Here is a 7,763-nt window from a genome sequence, read left to right on the forward strand (position 1 = left end):
CTTATAGAATGAGCTTGGAGATGTTCCCTCCTAATTTTTTGGAAGAGTTTGAAGAGGTTTGGTTTTACTTCTTTAAAGAATGTAATGGTATTTGGTAGTGGCCACCAGTGAAGCCATCTGGTCCTAGGCTTTTCTTCGTTGGGAGGTTTTTGTTTAATGATTCAATCTCCTTGCAAATTAGAGGTCTGTTCAGATTTTCTATTTCTTCATGATTCAGTCTTGGTGGGCCTTGTGTTTCTAGGAACTTATCCATTTCATGTGGGCTATTTAATTTGTTGGCATACAATTTTTCATTCTTTATAATCCTTCTTATTTCTATAAAATTGGTTGTAATGTCTTTTCCTTCATTTCTGATTTTAATTGAGTCTTCTCTCCTTTTTTCTTATCTGGTTACTTTACCTAAACATTTGTCAAATTTGTTGATATTTTTGAAACCCAACTCTTGATTTTGTTGATTTTCTGTGTTTTCTATTCTCTATCTCATTTGTCTTTGCTCCCATTTTTATTACTTCCTTCTGCTAGTTTGGATTTAGTTTGTTCTTCTTTTTACAGTTTCTCAAAGTGTACAGGTAGGTGGTTAGTTTGAGATCTTCTTTATTTCTTAATGTAAGCATTTAAAGCCATAACTTTCCCTTGTTACACTTATTTTGCTGTATCTATAAGCATTGGTATGTTATGTTTTATTATTTGTTTGTTTATTTATTTATTTATTTATTTATTTATTTATTTATTGGTATGTTATGTTTTACTTTTCATTTGTCTCTAATTTCTCTTGTGATTTCATCTTAGGCCATTTGTTGTTTAGGTATGTGTTGTGTAGTTTCCACATGTTTGTGAATTTTCCGATTTTCCCTCAGCTGTTTATTTCTAGTTCCATTCCACTATGATCAGGACGGGTGGTATGATTTCAATAATTTTAAGTGTTTTAAGATTTATTTTGTGTCCTAACATAAGGTCTACCCTGACAATGTTCCATATGCACTTGAGAAAAATGTGCATTCTGTTGTTGGGTGTAGCGTTTTATAAATGTTTGTTAGGTGCAATTGGCCTCTAATGTTGCTCAGGTCCTTCTTTCCTTATTGATCTTCTGTCTGATTATTCTATTCATTCTTGAAAGGGAGGTATTGATTCTCCTATTATTATGTAAATGTTTCTTCCTTCAATTCTGTCAATGTTTGTTTCATATATTTAGGAGCTCGGATGTTGGGTACATACATATTCATAATTGTTATATCTTCTTGGTGAATTGATACTTTCATTATTATTTAATGTCCTTCTTTGTCTCTTGCAGTCTATTAAAGTCTTCTTTGTACATTAGTATTTACCCCTGTTTTCTTGTCTCTGCCCATTACAAAGAAGTATTATGGAATTTCCACAAGTGCCTTAGACATCCTCATCTAGCACAATACATCTAGAGAACCAGGTGTGAATGTGAACAAAATAGTGGCAGGTTGAGAAGATTTCTACAGCGTCTCTCTTGAGAGTATTTTTTGTTAGTGAGAAGGCATTTTTTAAAAAAGATTTTACCTAGTAATTTCTTTTCTCTTCCCCCCCCCCTTTTCAGAAGTACTCTTATTTTATTTTATTTATTTATTTTTTTTTTTTATTATTATTTTTTTTAATTTATTTTTGGGACAGAGAGAGACAGAGCATGAACGGGGGAGGGGCAGAGAGAGAGGGAGACACACAGAATTGGAAACAGGCTCCAGGCTCCGAGCCATCAGCCCAGAGCCTGACGCGGGGCTCGAACTCACAGACCGCGAGATCGTGACCTGGCTGAAGTCGGACGCTTAACCGACTGCGCCACCCAGGCGCCCCAGAAGTACTCTTATTTTAATACTGCTTTTTTTCCATATGTAACAAAAAAATACATGTGTGTATATATAAGATCCCTAATTTTATACTCCAGAGATATTCATCAATATTTTGTTTCATTGTCTTCCAGTTTTCTTCTCAGCTTATATTAGGATGGATTCAGGTTTTTTGCTGGGGGGCGGGATACTTGGTAAAATAGAAAAATACAAAATTTAGAATTTAATGGTCGGTTATCATTCAAAAGCCTATGCAAAAATATCACAGACAGATGTTTTTAAGTTGTGAAATTGAACATGGCAGCTTCAAAACTTGAACCCTAGCTGGGCTAAGTACAACGACCATGTATATCTTGAGAAACGGAGGTTTGTGTTGGAGGAGGGGTGGGCACATGAGCCAAGTCCCATGAGTACAATCCTTCAGCCAACTTGATTAAAAGCTTCTCTCTGTCTCTTTTGTTTTTGCTCATGAGGCTATAAAAATGCAAATCTAGGGATAAAGAATTTCAAGCTAGTTATTTTTGCCTAAAAGATCTAAGAAGTTATTTTAATTTATTATTTTATATCTTTTAAATTTGATGTTTATATTTTATATATTTAAGTAAAATATATATTTACTTTAAAAATTATAATAATAAGGTAATAATAATTATTATTCAGCAATGGAAGAAAATTAATTTTGAGTCTTTCTTCCAGCTTTCCAGGTTTGTAATTACTGCAAAAAAAAAAATCTCTGAAGGTTTAAATTTAAAATTATAGTCCAAGTAATAATGAGAGTATAATGTTAGTAATGAAAGAATGGTTGAATAGTTTCCTAAACTTATGGAAGTTAATGAAACAGGTTAGCTAAAGTGAAAATTTTTTCATGTTATACTACTTTAACTCCAAAAATAATGGGGTGTTTTAGGAACTGTTTATTTGATGGAAATTCTCAGACAGGAAGAGTTTCATTGTAACATCCTGCTACACCAAGCTTGGTGATAAATCTACGGATGTCCTAGCCCTTCCGAAGGAACACAAGCTTATAGTAGTTTTTGTTTAGAAATCTGTTTAATGCAATTCTGTTGCTGAGAAAAATGTGTGTGCAAAGGAATGTGGGTCCTTTAGAGACAAGATGCACAGGGCTTAAAGAATTCTAGAATCATAAAGGGTAGGCACTGTGATATTACTATAAAAATCAACTGCAAACTAAGCATGTTGGGTGTTTTTGAGCATTAAAAACCACAGCGTTTAAGCCTTTAATCCATGTTGAGTTTATTTTTGCATCTGATGTAAGGTAAGGGTCCAATTTCATTCTTCTGCATATGAATACCCAGTTTTCACATCATCATTTTATTTTATTATTTTATTTTTTAAAAATATTTATTTTGGGGGAGATCCCAAGTGGGAGAAGAGCAGAGAGATGCGTACAGAGGATCTGAAGTGGGCTCTGTGCTGACAGGCTGACATCAGTGAGCTCAATGTGGGGCTTGAACTCAGGAACCACGAGATCATGACCTAAGCCAAAATCAGATGCTCAACCAACTGAGCCACCCAGGTGCCCCCAAAACGTCATTTTAAAGGAGACTATCCTTTTCATATTGTGTGTTTTTGGTGCCTTCGTAAAAGATTAGTTGGCCTTAAACATGTGTGTTTCTTTCTGGCCTCTATATTCTGTTACATTAGTCTATATGTCTGCTTTTATGCCAGTATATACTCTTTTTATTACTGTTAGATTTAAAATATATTTTGAAACCAGGAGATGTGATGCTTCTAGCTTAGTTCTTCTTGCTCAAGATTGCTTTGGCTATTCAGAGTCTTTTGTGACTCTACACAAATTTTAGGATAATTTTTCTATTTCTGCACAGAATGCCACTGGGATTTGAATAGGAATTGCTTTGACTATGTAGATCACTTTGGGTAGTACAGACCTTTTAACAATATTAATTCTTCCAACCCATGAATGTAGTATATATTTCCATTTATATGTGTTTTCTTTATTTTCCTTCAGTAATGTTTTATAAGTTTCAGTGTACAAATATTCCCCCTCTTTGGTAAAGTTTATTTCTCAGTATTTTATTATTTTCATTGCTATTATGAATTGGAGGTTCCTCAAAATATTAAAAACAGAACTACTATATTACCCACCAACCCAGCTTCTGGATATATGTCCAAAGGAAATGAAATCAGGATCTCAAAGACATATCTGCACCCCCATGTTCGCTGCAGCATTATTCACAATAGCCAAGATATGAAAACAGTTTAAATGCCCATTACTCAATAAATGGATAAAGAAAATGTGGCATATAAATGAAATGGAATATTATTCATTTTAAAAAAAAGAAGGAGGGGCCCCTGGGTGGCGCAGTCGGTTAAGCGTCCGACTTCAGCTCAGGTCACGATCTCGCGGTCCGTGAGTTCGAGCCCCGCATCGGGCTCTGGGCTGATGGCTCAGAGCCTGGAGCCTGCTTCCAATTCTGTGTCTCCTTCTCTCTCTGCCCCTCCCCCCTTCATGCTCTGTCTCTCTCTGTCTCAAAAATAAATAAAAACGTTAAAAAACAAAAAAAAAAAAAGAAGGAAATCCTGACATTTGTGACAACATGGAATGAACTAGAGGACAAATCTTAAATAAGCTAGATGCAGAAATACAAATACTGCATGATCTCACTTATATGTGTAAAATCGAAAATAATATCATAGAAGCAGAGAGTAGAATGGAGGTTGCTGGGAGCTGGGGGAGGGGAAATGGGGAGATACTGGTCAAGGAGTACAACATTTCAGCCGTGCAAGATAAGTTGTGGAGATCTAATTTACCACAATGTGACTATAGCTAACAATACTGTATCCTATTGTTGAAATTTGCTTAAAGGATAGATGGCATTTTTGCCACACACACACAAAAAGAAAAACACAATAAAAGAAAAGAATTCAGAACTATGCAAAATGTAAGGCAATGGATCTTGCTTGGGTGTTGATTATAATAAATATGTCGCCTTGCCAGGAAGCTAGAGCAACGGTTACATCACTAGAGGGAAGGGTACATATTCAATTCAGTGATGATGTTTTTGGAACACATGGACACTAAAATTACAGAGGATTTTAATTAGTAGGATAGATATTTAGGAGAAAAAAGAGCCATGAGGAATGTCTGGACACTGGAAAGCTATTATTACATATTTATGAGTTTATCAAAGTCCAAAGTACCTCTCGTGTCACTCTCTGAGAGGCCCTGGGAGATCCCCTGTTCCCTTTTTCCACACTAGTTCAGTCCAGTGTGTTCCCTTCATTCATTCACCCTTAAATGATGTGAGACTTAGTCTGGTGCCATATCACTGCACTCCCTGGGCTATAGCTCCAAGTACCTGGTTATTCTTGCTTCAGGGTCACCCTTCAGAGACACTGCCTTGACTCCCCCAGAGAACAATTCAGTGACTATAAGTGGGCCTGAAGTGAAAAAAACATTTCTTCCTTGTCCCAGAGACCCAATCTGGAAAATACCTTTACAACAGTCAGCTGTGTGGCCCCACCATGGCCCAGCACATCTGTTTTGCTGTGAAGACATATGTAAGTGCACTGTTGTTGGGCCACACCTCAAGAAGTACTCCCCCTTACATGTTTGCAACACTTGTCAGGGCTGGTTCACTTTAAGTTGAGAAATTTTGAAATTTTTGACTTTGGTTTCAGGTCTCACTGTTAGGCAGTACTCACTCTAAAGCCTCTTCACGCCCAATTTATAAGGGAGAAAATGTTATCCCTGGATTAATGTTACCATTTCTTGAGTATCAGAGAGTTCACATAATAAAAGTTGATAGACTTTGGAAAGGTTGTATTTAGAGCCACCCCAGAGGAAAAAGCAGGATCTAATAAAAGGAGGTAACAGGGAGTTGCTGCTTAACACACATAAAGTCTCAGTTTTACAAAATGAATCAGTTCTAGAGATCTGATGTGTAACTACATGCCTATGGCTGACAGTAATGTACTGTGCACTTAAAGATTTGTTAAGAGGGTAAGGGTTATTCTGCGTCCACTTTAAAAACTGACTGGTTCCAGTGCCAGAGTGGATCTGGTGTGAGGCCTCCAGTGAGTCTTTGTTGGAAGGCTGAAATAGCAGGTTAACCCCACCAAAGACAATCTTGAGTTACAGCGGCCATGGTGGAGAACTTCTGTCCTAGATAAGCTCATGCATCTATGAGGTGCCCTACAGGAAAAGGTGTCTCAGCCAAGCACTCACCATTAAGGGCAGAGGGAAAATTTTTGTTCCTTTTCTAAAGTATCTGGTCACCAGGATGAAAATGCAGAGTATCCTGCTCCCTCCACAGCCAGCAGAAGGTATTCTGGGAAAACTGGCTGAGGCCACCAAAGGGCTAATCATTCACCTGTGCATCCTTTTTGGAGCACCTGGACCTGGCTCTGTGATTATGACTGGAAATACAAAGGGCTCCCTTCAATGAACAAATCAAAGCACACCTGGTGGAGAGCCCAAAACATCACTATGAGAAGGGAGATAAAGCAACCAGAGTCACAACAACAGAGAGCAAGTAACACACTCCAAAAACCACCTCCTGAAGGGCCAGGCTGTGGACACTGTATGACCCCCTCTTTAATATAGTAGTGCTTGTAAGTGCAGGACACATAACAAGCTTTTAAAACACACAAGGGACATGGGGAGCCTGGGTGGCTCAGTCGGTTGAGCGTCCAACTTTGGCTCAGGTCATGATCTCGTGGTTGATGAGTTCGAGCCCCGCATCAGGCTTTGTGCTGACAGTTCAGAGCCTGAAGCCTGCTTCGGATTCTGTGTCTCCCTCTCTCTCTGCCCCTCCCCTGCTCATGCTCTGTCTCTCTCTGTCTCAAAAATAAATGAACATTAAAAAAAATTTAAAAAAACATATAAGGGACAGAAAACTAGCCAAAATGATGAAATGGAAGAATTCTCCTCAAAAGAAATTCCAGGAAAAAATGACAGCTAAAGAATTGCTCAAATCAGATATAAACAATATATCTGATCAAGAATTTAAAATAATAGTCATAAGATTAATTGTGGGGCTTGAAAAAAGCACAGAAGACAGCAGGGAATCTATTGCTGCAGAGATCAAGGAACTAAAAAATAATCATGACAAATTAAGAAATGCTGTAAATGAGGTGCAAAAAAACTAGATGTGGTGACAGTGAGGATTGAAGAGGCAGAGGGGAGAATAAGTGAAATAGAACATAAAAGTATGGAAAAGATGAAGCTGAGCAAAAGAAAGATAAAAAAAATTCTAGACCATGAGGGGAGAACTAGAGAACTTAGCGATTCAATGAAACGTAATAATAAACGTATCATAGGAATTCCAGAAGAAGAAAAAGGAGAGAAAGGGGCAGAAGGTGTACTTGAACAAATTATAGCTGAGAGCTTCCCCAATCTGAGGAAGGAAAAAGATATTGAAATCCAGGAGGCACAGAGAACTCCCTTCAGACGTAACAGGAATCGATCTTCTGCATGACATAGCATAGTGAAACTGGCAAAATACAAAGATAAGGAGAGAATTCTGAAAGCAGCATGGGACAAACGGGTCTTAACGTACAAGGGTAGACACATAAGGCTAGTAGTAGACCTATCATCTGAAACTTAGCAGGCCAGAAGGGAGTGGCAGGAAATATTCAATGTGCTGAATAGGAAAAATATGCAGTCAAGAATCCTTTATCCAGCAAAGCTGTCATTCAGAATAGAAGGAGAAATAAAGGTTTTCCTAGACAAACAAAAACTGAAGGAGTTCATTACCACTAAACCAGTCCTATAAGAGATCCTAAGGAGGACTCTGTGAGTGAAATGTTGCAAAGACTACAAAAGACCAGAAACATCACCACAAGCATGAAACCTACAGATAGCATAAGGACACTAAATCCATATCTTTCATTAATAACTCTGAATGTAAATGGACTAAATGCTGCAATCAAAAGACATAGGGTATCAGAATGGATAAAAAACAAGAC

The sequence above is a fragment of the Panthera leo genome, chromosome C1, assembly GCF_018350215.1.
Source record: "Panthera leo isolate Ple1 chromosome C1, P.leo_Ple1_pat1.1, whole genome shotgun sequence".
NCBI classification, from domain to species: domain Eukaryota; kingdom Metazoa; phylum Chordata; class Mammalia; order Carnivora; family Felidae; genus Panthera; species Panthera leo.